General features: G+C 34.9%; 1 protein-coding gene across 2 annotated transcripts in view; it reads left to right on the top strand.

Moving 5' to 3' along the window:
- Positions 1-475: 475 nt before the first annotated feature.
- Positions 476-13,632, top strand: part of LOC142228461 (ceramide synthase) — a 72,284-nt gene continuing 59,127 nt past the window's right edge. The window contains exon 1 of one of the 2 annotated variants that reach the window (XM_075298899.1): positions 476-584. The gene's annotated coding sequence lies outside the window, so the exon portion shown is untranslated. Of the gene's footprint in view, positions 585-786; positions 812-13,632 lie in introns of those variants that run through there. The other variant, XM_075298901.1, reaches the window with a different exon arrangement.

Genomic DNA, 13,632 nt, shown 5'->3' with positions numbered 1-13,632 from the left:
TCGCAGCACTCTCGTTTGTTGGCAGTGCAGAAAATGCCCGCAATTTGTCTCTATGCGTGGCACTATTTTCACAACAAAATGCCTTTTCCCATTTTTGTCTTTTTTAGAAAAGAACCTAAAAAGTAACTTTCCGGGCAAAATGCAAAAAAGTGCGCATTTTTTATAAGAAATGAAAACGTTATAAGTTTCTGACTGGGATGTTTTGAGTGTTCTTCGAACACATATTGATGAAATTCTGGAATTTCGCATAATTATTTTAGCAATCCTGAAGTTTGGACCCTATTGTCTGTGATATTTGCAGAAACGAATTTCGTACAAGTTTTCGCCTATCGCTATGGTTGTGTTTATACATTTAACGTCATATAATACAACGTCTCCAATTGAAAACGTTCCATTACTATCAGACCACGTAACGCCAACTCAAGCGATTGTGTTCTATCTCACCATCGCCAAAACATCTGTTTGTAGAGAACAAAGCCAATTGTCTGCATTGCCAGTAAGGCGTTCGATAACAAAATCTCCAATTGAGTTTCATTGTCTCATATGTTGTTCTTAAATGCTGTTGCGAGAGGATTTACAAAGTGGTTGGTGTTTTTCTTTAAACTAACGATTTCGTAAATAGATGCATTTTTGTGAAAGAATTATTATAACGAATCAATACGAAAGTTTAATAAAAAAGATGCAATTGAATAAAACCATATGTCGGTACATTTGACGGTGAAAAAAAAAAAACGAAGTAACAGCCGGGAAATAAAGTGAAAAATATCAGAGGGCGGTATAGGTCTTTGAGATAAGCAAGATAAAATGAAATGTAAAAAAGAAAATGTAAACTTACAAAGTGATTTCCAATGAATTTTTAAAGTGAACATATTGTATTCAAGTGTTGGTCTATTAACTCGTGTTAAGTGATTAGGTCATTTGCTTATTGCTGCTTTTTTCACTTTATTAAATTTCAATTATCAACAAATGTGAGAGCTGAACACAGTTACAACAACATCAAACATCAGTACCAAACACACATCAATAACAATAACAACTACAATAAAACACCAATATTCAGTGATGCCAACTTCCGAAAGACAAAAAGCACCAAAAATATAATATCGAACAACCCAGCCAATATCCTGCCATTTACAGAATCAGTCTGTCTATTGAGAAAGTCATATAAAGGAATAAATCTTCTATAGCAAATGTTGGGAACAAATCTACTTTAGCAAAAGTTGTTAAATAAAAATGGGGGCTAGGAAAAGGCATTTTAAAAAGAAAAGTAAAAAAATTGTTGGAAAATTGACGTAATGGTGCCCAGCATTCTGGGTTTTGAGACTTTCACCTATGGATAGAGTCCAAAGTGGGCTACTGCGAATCCAGGACCTCTCCGGGTCCATGGTTATGATAATGAAAACTTTAGGGGCCCGTAACTCCGAAAATAGGTCTTTCCGACAAAAAATGGTTTTAACATTTTGTGTTTAGAATCGAAAAGTCTATACGCTGGCCAAAATTTTGGCCAATCGGACAACTTGTTCTGAAGTAGATTTAAGCCATTAATATAAATATAATAGAACATTTTAAACATATTTTCGTCGAAGAATGTTATATAATTTTGTTCTTCATCATCTGGCAACAACAAAGATCTTATATAGTACTCAGATTTTTTATGTGTTTCGTTAGAATTAATCCAAAACAGCAACAATTTTGATACTTCAATCCATATTTGATATGAATTAAAGAATTGATTGTATTGTGATATATTCTCATTTAATCTTTAATTAAAAAATGCATAGCACTAAACGCTCTCTCTACTTCTGCATTAGAAATTGGATAACGGACACTTAGTCCAGCTCAACATTGTGAAGAAAAGAAAATCAAAAATATTGTGACAAAAGTAAATAAAAAAAACCATTTCATATCAAAGACAATAAACTTGAGGAAGATAGGAATTGGCTTGCGTCATACCAAATGTTGCATTTACCATGTTAGTTCAGTACATGTTTGTAATTTTTAAGTTGTTTTTCGTTTTTATTTTTTAAATGATTTTTTTTTTAATTTCCATAATGAAACAATGGTAAATTTTAGGCAACAACAAAAAAATTACGTTTTCCCCTTTATGGAAATTTATTTCGTGCTCTTAATTTCTGTTTATTTGCATTTTAATGCTATGTCAATACTTGTCGTATACGTGTTTGGTTCGAGTATTAAACTAACCCGGTAAATGGTTCGATCTCCTCAGTAGCTAATTTCCTATCTTCCTGAATCTGTAATCTTTGTTTCATATTGCTATCTTACTCAGCAAAATATTTTAAGGATTAGGATAGATCAGGCGTATTTTCGTATACTTGTGATAATCCTTTTGTACTTCGATTTAAGTAAAAATATCAAGGCATCACAATTTTTATCAGATAAACGCGATCTTGCCATATTGTCCATGGACCTTTTATCATAGCTTTTTATTTTATGAGGCACGAATTCCATTTCACATGAACTCTTTATTCATAGGACCTAATCGTTTACTTACGATTTTTGATGAAATTGTGCTGTTTAGTATACCCCATGGCATATCAATTAAAGGTAAAGTCATGAGCAGGCGTGTGTACACCCCATGATATTTAGAAAGTCAAACTAAAATGACACATCCCTTAAGTTGACATTTTGTGTATGTGTAGTGTTGTTGTATTGTAACACAATGTAAATAAAATCAATATTTATGTACACAAAGAATGTAAACAAACCTACTAAACGTAAACAAAGCCTTTGACAAGATGAATATCGATATTAGTCACCTGATTGCATGACTTTACCTCTTTAATATGCCTTGAGTATACCCCATGTATAATAAATTCTTACTCAATGTGTACCATAAATGTTTATTAACTCAATTTGTCGGGTATGAAATCTAAGGGCCGTTTACAGTGAGTGAAGACTCCAATTTATTAATAAAACAATCATAAAAACCCACAATTTTAACAACTTGGAATTATTTTTTCGGGATTCCGAAAAATCCCGGGATCCAAAATACTAAAATCCCGGGTGACAGCCCTGTTATTAACTCAATTTGTCGCATATGAAATTTAAGAGCCGTTTACACTGATTGAAGACTCCAATTTATTAATAAACAATCATAAAAATCCATAATTTCCACAAATTGAAATTATTTCTTCGGGATCCCAAAAAAACCCCGGTATTCAAAATAAAAAATCCCGGGATTTTCGGGAAGGTATTTATCCCGGGTGACAGCCCTAGTACATATTTTTAATACCTGTTTCAATTTCATTCAATTCATTTTGCCAATTCGAAAAAAATACTAAAAGGAAACGCCGATAAGCATCAAGTCGGAGCTTTTTTTTGAAAACACATTAAGAGACTAAAAGCACCAAATTGGCATTACTGCCAATAGTCATAACTTAAGAGAGAAGAAAAAAACTAATGAAATTGTTTTAAGAATTGCATGACATAACCAGTGGTGGGATACGTCTGTCCTAGCTCTATTGTTTATGATTACTAGAAAGTGGTTTTTACAATTCAAATAATGATAAAATGTCTCAGACTCTCAGGGAGAAAATACATTAGGGTTTTATTGACTCTTAGGTGGGGGGTATAAAGGTGGAATGTCTAGAGCAGATACCATTAGGCAAAAAACAAACAACAACAACAGCATTTATAAGTGCCTGAGAGTAATAACAATCATGTGACAATATTTCATTATTACAACAACAACATTTAAAATTGTAATAAATTTTTGTTTTTAAATTTTATTCACATCGCTTGTTGTGCTTAGTGGGGGGACAAGGTGTGGTGGTGTAAAGGTATCACCTACAAAAATGCCTTACCGCAATTCTGACCTAGTTTCTTGGTTTATTTTTTTTTTTGCCATTTTCTTAATGCTTAGTCTGCAATGTTGTAATTTGTTGTAATAATTTCGTTTAAAAAATAAATTTGTATGTGTTCATTGTTTAAACTAAAGGTATTTCTACATAGATGGGTATGTAAAAGTGTTTTTCCATTGTAAAACTAAGACCTAAGTGAAGGTTTTAACAAATGCCACCCAATTGTGGCCAACATTGGAATGACAACTGACTTTTTTTAATCTTTTCGGCGCCTGACTGTAGTTAAGTATTGTGGGAATTTCACACTAACCACCAACATATTATTGCTAACAATTTTTTTTTAATATTGACAGTTTGGATTGGCTGAGATGTCGTGCATGCAAAACGGTATAGCCGCCCCACTGTCAAAGCTAAATTTTCATTGCTCATTGAAGAAGTTTTTCCCTATAGTGGTGACGTCACGTTTTGTTGTTGAACTATACGTAGTTTGATCTGCCTTCCACTGGATGGTCACAAATGGACTAAATTCCGTTTGGTCCGACCATCGAACCAAATCTAAAAATTAAAAATCTTTTGGACCAATTTTGGTTCGATCCGACAAAATGGCAACGCTAGTGACGACCAATAGGGTCAAATGGAAAAAGATGGGCATTCAAATTTTGTTTGCGAAAGACAGATCCCCCTATCCGATAGTAAGAATGCATTTTGAAAAATGTGTTTGGGATTCTTTTTATATGACCTACAAAAAAAGTGGAGGCAGTGCTGCTCGAGAGAAATGTGACCACTATGGCTAAATGGAAATAGATAGGCATTGATTAAAATATGATTTTTCCATATTTTCCCGTTTGGCCAATTTACTAAAATTTCTCTGGGTCATATCGGAATTTTTTTTTATGGAAGTCAAAAAGTCAAACTGCATAGGTTCAAATCCCTGCGGAGGTGGTGGTTAGGTTAGATTGATGTGGCCAATCCTTAGGTTAGGTGGCAGCCCGGTGTGTCAGGCTCACTTAGACTATTCAGTCCATTGTGATACCACATTGGTGGTGAACTTCTCTCTTATCACTGAGTGCTGCCCGATTCCATGTTAAGCTCAATGACAAGGGACCTCCGAGTCCGAACGGTGTTCCACCTTGCAGTGAAACCACTTAGAGAAGCTTTGAAACCCTCAGAAATGTCACCAGCATTACTGAGGTGGGATTATCCACGGCTAAAAAGGTTTTTGGTGTTCGGTCGAAGCAGGTATCGAACTCACGACCTTGTGTATGCAAGGCGGGCATGCTAACCATTGCACCACGGTGGCTCCCAATCCCTAGAGGTGATATTTTTAATAATATTTTCTGTGTTTGTATTATTTTTTGCGACATATAGAAGTAGAAAATTTAAAGTTTCTCTTTAAATGGCCAAATAGAATATTTTTTCAAACTTGTCCAAAAAAGTTAATCGGAAGTGAGAATATAATGAAAGAGAGTCTCAGGATGGGCTTTAAAAGAAATGTTTGTAGAATAACTTCCAATTTACTTAGTCTTTCGGATAACGCACTGCCCCGTTTTTATACCCTTCACCACTACTGTGGTACAGGGTATAAGTTTGTGCATTTGTATGTAACGCCAAGAAGGAAAAGTCTGAGACTCATCGTTTAGTATACCGATCGTCTTAGAATTAAATTCTGAGTCGATTTAGCGATGTCCGTCTGTCTGTCTGTCTGTCGGTGTATTTTTGTGTGCAAAGTACAGCTCGCAGTTTTAGTCCGATTGTCCTAAAATTTGGTATAGGGTCCTGTTTCGGCTCAAAGACGATCCCTATTGATTTTGGAAAAAATCGGTTCAGATTTAGATATAGCTGCGATATATATTTTTCACCGATCTGGTCATAATTGGCGTGTATATCAACCGATCTTCCTCAAATTTCGTACATCCGAATATTTTATGAGTCTCGAAAAACTTGCAAAATATCAGCCAAATCGGTTCAGATTTAGATATAGCTCCCATATATAGCTTTCGCCCGATTTACACTCATTTGCCCACAGAGGCCAATTTTTTGCTCCGATTTAGTTGAAATTTTGCACAGGGAGTAGAATTTGCATTATAGCTATGCGTGTCAAATTTGGTTGAAATCGGTTTAGATCAGGGATCCGGAGCGGTCCATTTTTTTCGCTCCGCTCCGCTCCCGCTCCGGAGAAAAAAAAACCGCTCCGCTCCTCGCTCCGCTCCGAGAAAAAAAAATCGCTCCGCTCCGCTCCACGCTCCGCTCCGCTCCTCTTCGAGAAAATTATAGTACAAACATTGTATTATTTGTTCAATTGAGTTTTATTTTATTTAGAAAAATCGGGCGGTACATATATGGGAGCTATAGCTAAATCTGAACCGATTTCGATGATTTTTTGCACATATAGTTAGTGCTATAGAAGATTACATTTCGCCAACTTTGAGTAAGATCGGTTGATAAATAAGGGTTTTATGACCTAATTTGACAAAATCGGGCGATACATATATATGGGACCTATATCTAAATCTGAACCGATTTCGATGAAATTTTCAGACTTAAAGGGTGATACAGAAGATTATGTTGTGCTAAATTTGACGACGATCGGTTAGTAAAAAAAGTGCAACGTGACCCCATTCGTCGAAATCGGGCAATACATATATATGGGAGCTATATCTAAATTTGATCCGATTTCTTCCAAATTCAATAACGTTCGTCCTTGTGCCCAAAAAAACTCCCTGTACCAAATTTCATCAAAATCGGTTAATAATTGCGACCGAAATCCTGTGAACAACAAATACATGGACAGATGGACGGACGGACGGACAACAAGCGCTAGATCGACTCAGGAGGTGATTCTGAGTCGATCGGTATATATTTTATGGGGTCCAAAATCAATATTTCTGGTAGGCACATTTTTTGGCCGATCAAACTTATTATACCCAAACCACTATGTGGTTTAGGGTATAAAAACCATGCCCGGTTCCAAAGATTTTGTCTTTACTTTAACAGTTTGGGTATTAATTCCGAGCCAAAGAAGCGGAGAATACAAGTAAGGATTCTTTAAAGACGTAATTCTCTTTTAATTTTGGGGGTTATGTACTTGCTTCTGGGAAGCAAATGTTAATTTTTCATTTTTTTAGATTTTTTTCGTCAGTTGTTATCAAAATCCTTTAAAAACGAGTTGTTTTTTTCCATATTAAGACTCGACTTCGAGTAGAAATTATCCTATGTTTCAAGTAAAAAGCGTCTTTAAAATAAAGTGTTGAAAAACATGTCTTATTTTTTAACGATTTTTTGCTTTGTAGGCAAGATGCAAAAAGGAAACAAATTTAAAGACAATTTTATTAATTTTAAAGAATTTTTCTTAATTATTAAAGTCACGTTGACCTTACCTCAAAAATTTTATCTTTCATGTTATGATACACATTTTTAAGTAAAATCACTTAATTATAAGGACATTACAACTTCATTCAAAAGTTTATTGCCTTTTGGACAAGAAAAAAAACTTTATTTTAGAGAAATGCGTCTTCCATGTTAAGCAAAATTTGCATTCTTATTCTAAGGACATGGAATCTTTGACTTCACGACAATATTTTTTTCAGTGTAGAAAACTAAAAAATTAAATATAAATAAGATCGTTTAATTGCATTTATTTGACGTTCATTACAAACATCTTTGTAGTAATACGGGATGAAATTGATCGAAAGTACTGTTGTTACTTTTACAACACATACTAGATATATATTTTGACATTTGCCGTTTTTGAAAACAATTACTAAAAACACGTTGTGTTTTCCCCAATGTACGTACGTACAAAAATACATATCGTACATTTTAAACGTTTACTCACACTGCGCTAAGTACTAGCTAAATTTGAAATTACCTACACAGTGTAATTTCAAAGTTACACATTTCATTCAAGTAATATTTTATTCGGAGCGGAGCGGTTTTTCATTTGGAAACCGCTCCGCTCCCGCTCCGCTCCGGATTTTAGAAATGCCGCTCCCGCTCCGCTCCCGCTCCGGCAAAAAAAGGGCTTGCTCCGCTCCGCTCCACGCTCCGCTCCACGCTCCGCTCCACGCTCCGCTCCGCTCCGGATCCCTGGTTTAGATTTAAATATAGCTCCCATATATAGCTTTCACCCGATTTACACCCAAATGACCACAGAGGTCAATTTTTTGCTCCGATTTAGTTGAAATTTTGCACAGGGAGTAGAATTAGCATTGTAGCTATGCGTGCCAAATTTGGTTGAAATCGGTTCAGATTTAGATATAGCTCCCATATATAGCTTTCGCCCGATTTACACTCAAATGACCACAGAGGCCAATTTTTTGCTCCGATTTAGTTGAAATTTTGCACAGGGAGTAGAATTAGCATTGTAGCTCTGCGTGCAAAATTTGGTTGAAATCGGTTCAGATTTAGATATGTCTCCCATATATAGCTTTCGCCCGATTTACACTCATATGATCACAGAGGGCAATTTTTAACTCCGATTTAGTTGAAATTTTGCACAGGGAGTAGAATTAGCATTGTTGCTATGCGTGCCAAATTTGGATGAAGTCGGTTCAGATTTAGGTATAGCTCCAATATATATGTTTTTCTGATTTCGAGAAAAATGGTCAAAATACCAACATTTTCCTAGTAAAATCCCGCCTGTTTAATCGAAAAGCTGTAAAAATGACTCTAACTTTCCTAAACTTCTAATACATATATATCGAGCGATAAATCATAAATAAACTTTTGCGAAGTTTCCTTCAGATTTAATTGTTTCCCATATTTTTTTTTACTAAAATTGTGTTCCACCCTAGTGCATTAGCCAACTTAAATTTTGAGTCTATAGATTTTGTAAAAGTCTATCAAATTCTGTCCAAATCGAGTGATATTTAAATGTATGTATTTGGGAAAAACCCTTATATATGTGATATGGTATCGAAAATGTAGATCTACAAAGTGGTGCAGGGTATAATATAGTCGGCCCCGCCCGACTTTAGACTTTCCTTACTTGTTTCTTGTCTAGAATATAGAAGTTGAAAATTTAAAGTTTCTCTTTAAATGGCTAAATAGAGTATTTTTTCAAACTTGTCCAAAAAAGTTAATCGGAAGTGAGAATATAATGAAAGAGAGTCTCAGGATGGGCTTTAAAAGAAATGTTTGTAGAATAACTTCCAATTTATTTTGATGGGGACTTAGCCTTTCGGATAACGCACTGCCATTTATTTCTTGTCTAGAATATATATTTTGTTACCTCAAAGTGGCGCCAGTTGCTGAGATTTTTTAATGAGTATATTATAATTTTTGGTTACACACTTGATTAGCCATTTTATATTTACATTTACATGAGTTTTGTTTCATTCTTTATTCATTACCATTCAAGCAAATAATTTGTTCGTTAGATTGTTAGCTGCAGCTAAAACTCATATGTAGGTTCATCTGTAAAAAACGTGCCAGAACAAATCAATATTTGTTTATTTGAGAAATAAGCAAATACGCTTGTGTAATTCTATAAGTTATTCACACCAAGAAGATGACAAAATTGAAAACCTGTTTTATAGCTTATGTGTGCTTTTTTAATTACATACTTACATAGAGCGCCTTATAAATGGAATAGTTTTTGTAAATATCAGTGAATAAGAAACTAGTCAAACATTAATAAAATAATTAACAAATTATTTCACTAGATCAACGCCTCCTCTAACAGATGGGCAAAACAATTTCCGGTTACTAGATTTTGTTGTTGTTGTTGTTGTGATACAGTATTGGGGAAAAATAAAGAATTTATTTTTATTTAAATATTGAATTCTAATCTGAAATCAAAATTTCATATCATTAAGTTAGAATTTACCCATTTCCATACTAAGGTAACAATAGAAAAGATTACTATCTTATTATTACCCATAACACTATGGAAATATCTATTAAATACAAATTTTCCAAGTAATAAAAAATATTCATAAATCATTTAGTGATTATCCCCATGCTTATCTGAGTTAAAATTAACAATAAGATAAGAACGTTTGTACAAATGAACAAATGAACTTTGGAAGTTTTTTTTTTTTTTGAATCTAGATTCTAGAATGATGTGTGTCATTTTTCTATAGTCCATCACGATATCTATCCGTGTTTTCAGTTTGATGGATAATGATAGTGTAGCCATAGTTTAGAGGTGACAATAGACAAAGGGCGGAGGGAGGTATTGAAATAATTGAAAATTTATAAAAAATGCAGGAAAAATTGAGTGAAAATTTGTTTGTTATTGTCGACAATTATTTCTCATACTTTTGGGGGGAAATCTCACCCATAAATTTTTCTTAATTGAAATCAAGCTGTAAAAAAAAAAATATTCTATCAATTACATTCCCTCGTTCACCAGCTAATATAATTGCAAAAAATTTCAGCTGGGAACGTTAAACAAAACAATAAGGAATTTACTAAAATGTTCTCCTTCTATCTATACAAAAAAAATCTGATTCAATCACGAAATTAATTGAGACAATTAATGTTTTAATTGAAATGTCTTCGATTACAAAACTTATAGTATCAATCACTTTTGTAATTGGGCATAAAAAAAACACTTGTTTAAAATTTTAATTGATTTCTTTAGCAAATTTCAATTAGTTTGTTAAAAATTGAATTAATCAATTAATTTTTTAATTAAAAACATAACAATTTTGATTTAATATCTTAACTAACATTGTGTTTTTATTTTTATTAAAAAATTGATTGTTTGAAATAAAATTCCATCACTTTTTTAACTGACGTAGTATACCGAGTTTGATTAGAAATTTAATTGTATATATTAATTATACCCTCCACCATAGGATGGGGGATATATTAACTTTGTCATTCCGTTTGTAACACATCGAAATATTGCTCTAAGACCCCATAAAGTATATATATTCTGGGTCGTGGTGAAATTCTGAGTCGATCTGAGCATGTCCGTCCGTCCATCCGTCTGTTGAAATCACGCTAACTTCCGAACGAAACAAGCTATCGACTTGAAACTTGGCACAAGTAGTTGTTATTGATGTAGGTCGGATGGTATTGCAAATGGTCCATATCGGTCCACTTTTACGTATAGCCCCCATATAAACGGACCCCCAAATTTGGCTTGCGAGGCCTCTAAGAGAAGCAAATTTCATCCGATCCGGCTGAAATTTGGTACATGGTATTAGTATATGGTCTCTAACAACCATGCAAAAATTGGTCCACATCGGTCCATAATTATATATAGCCCCCATATAAACCGATCCCCTGATTTTGCTTGCGAGGCCTCTAAGAGAAGCAAATTTCATATGATCCGGCTGAAATTTGGTACATGGTGTTAGTATATGGTCTCTAATAACCATGCAAAAATTGGTCCACATCGGTCCATAATTATATATAGCCCCCATATAAACCGATCCCCCTATTTGGCTTGCGAGGCCTCTAAGAGAAGCAAATTTCATCCGATTCGGCTGAAATTTGGTACATGGTGTTAGTGTATGGTCTCTAACAACCATGCAAAAATTGGTCCACATCGGTCCATAATTATATATAGGCCCCATATAAACGGACCCCCAAATTTGGCTTGCGAGGCCTCTAAGAGAAGCAAATTTCATCCGATCCGGCTGAAATTTGGTACATGGTATTAGTATATGGTCTCTAACAACCATGCAAAAATTGGTCCACATCGGTCCATAATTATATATAGCCCCCATATAAACCGATCCCCCGATTTGGCTTGCGAGGCCTCTAAGAGAAGCAAATTTCATCCGATCCGGCTGGAACGAAACAAGCTATCGACTTGAAACTTGGCACAAGTAGTTGTTATTGATGTATGTCGGATAGTATTGCAAATGGTCCATATCGGTCCATTTTTACGTATAGGCCCCATATAAACCGATCCCCCGATTTGGCTTGCGAGGCCTCTAAGAGAAGCAAATTTCATCTGATCCGGCTGAAATTTGGTACATGGTGTTAGTATATGGTCTCTAACATCCGTGCAAAAATTGGTCCACATCGGTCCATAATTATATATAGCCCCCATATAAACCGATCACCAGATTTGACCTCCGGAGCCTCTTGGAAGCCCAAAATTCATCTGATTCAGTTGAAATTTGGTACGTGGTGTTAATATATGGCCTCAAACTCCCATGCAAAAATTGGTCGGTATCGGCCCATAATTATATATAGGCCCCATATTAACCGATCCCGAGATTTGGTTTTGGAGCCTTTTGGAGGAGCCAATGTACCAAGCCAAATCATCCGAGTGAGTTGAAATTTGGTACATTGTGCTAGTATATGGTCGTTAACAACCATGCCTAACTAGGTCCATATCGGTCTATAGTTATATATATCCCTCAGATAAATCGATTTCCTATCACACACAAATTGGGCCATATCAAGTTCATAATTGTATATAGCCCCCATATAAGCGACCCCCATATTTCAATTCTGGCTCTCTACGTACCGTTCAAAAAGTCCATATCGATTCGTAATTATTTGTAGTCTTAACTATACATAACTTTTTTGTCTAATATATACCACGTATGGACTAACTCACAATTTAGAAAACGATACCACAAGTTTTAAGATATACCAAGTAATTCGATTGTGGATGACAGTCTTTCGTAGAAGTTTCTACGCAATACATGGTGGAGGGTACATAAGATTCGGCCTGGCCGAACTTACGGCCGTATATACTTGTTTTTCAATTAAATAGTTACATTATTAAACATTTTTCCATCATTGACTTAATTAACTTAATGTTTCTATCTTGATTAAACATTTAATTGTATCAATTAATTTATTGATTGAAAATTTTTTCAACTTCAATCAACTTTTTAATTGGAACCAATTTGGTGATATTTTTTCTGTGTAGATACAATTGGTACAGAAATTTTCCATATTTTCAACTTCTCTATAGAAATTTATTTTCCAGAAGTTTTCTAAATTTCCCCCTCAGAAATGCTTATTATTCCATTCGATTATTCTTTGTGCCCTGGAAGCGATTTCTTTTCAATTTAATAAACATAAAAAAGTCGCTTCGAAACAACCCAATTTGATCGTGTCGGAGCTCTAGGTTTGAACTCTCTTATTATGGTGAAATAACCATGATGCTGAGAGTAAGTCATTACACCCAGGCATATGGTAATGCTAGACGCTATATACAACTGTTTTGACCCATGAAAATACCTTCGGATGTTAGGTTAGGTTGAAAAAGGATTAAGGTTCCACTGTCTCATGTCTGCCGACTTACACTAAGCCAGTATTCGACTTGTTGTGTGCTTTAACTTCTTCTTTCCATCGTACCCTTGTTTTATTCGAGGAACTCTGTGCCTCTAATGAATTCCCTACCTTGTTTTTAGTCCCAGGATTCAGGTTGCTCTTCCTTCATGTCGGCTGAGTTACACCTAAGCCAGTATTGGACTTGTTGTGTGCTTTAACTTCTTCTTTCCATCGTACCCTTCTTTTATTGGAGGAACTCTGTGTCTATAATGAATTCCCTACCTTGCTTTTAGTCCCAGGATTCAGGTTGCCCTTCCTTCATGTCGGCTGACTTACACCTACGCCTGTATTCGACTTGTAGTGTGCTCTAACTTCTTCTTCTCATGTCAGCTAACTTACAACTAAGCCAGTATATGACTTGTTGTGTGCTTTAACTTCTTCTTTCCATTGTACCCTTCTTTTTTCGAGGAACTCTGTGTCTCTCACGAATTAACTACCTTGTTTTTAGTCCCAGTTTCCCTGCTGGGTCAGGTGCCGAATCACCTCTTCGCCTATATGGTTAACTCTTAGCCTAGAAAAGACAGAGCAGGGACAAAGGTAGTATTCCAAAATTCTCATC

This window comes from Haematobia irritans, chromosome 3 (assembly GCF_050003625.1).
Source record: "Haematobia irritans isolate KBUSLIRL chromosome 3, ASM5000362v1, whole genome shotgun sequence".
NCBI lineage: Eukaryota > Metazoa > Arthropoda > Insecta > Diptera > Muscidae > Haematobia > Haematobia irritans.
The sequence above is the reverse complement of the archived record's forward strand: the minus strand, read 5'-3'. Positions and strand labels throughout refer to the sequence as shown.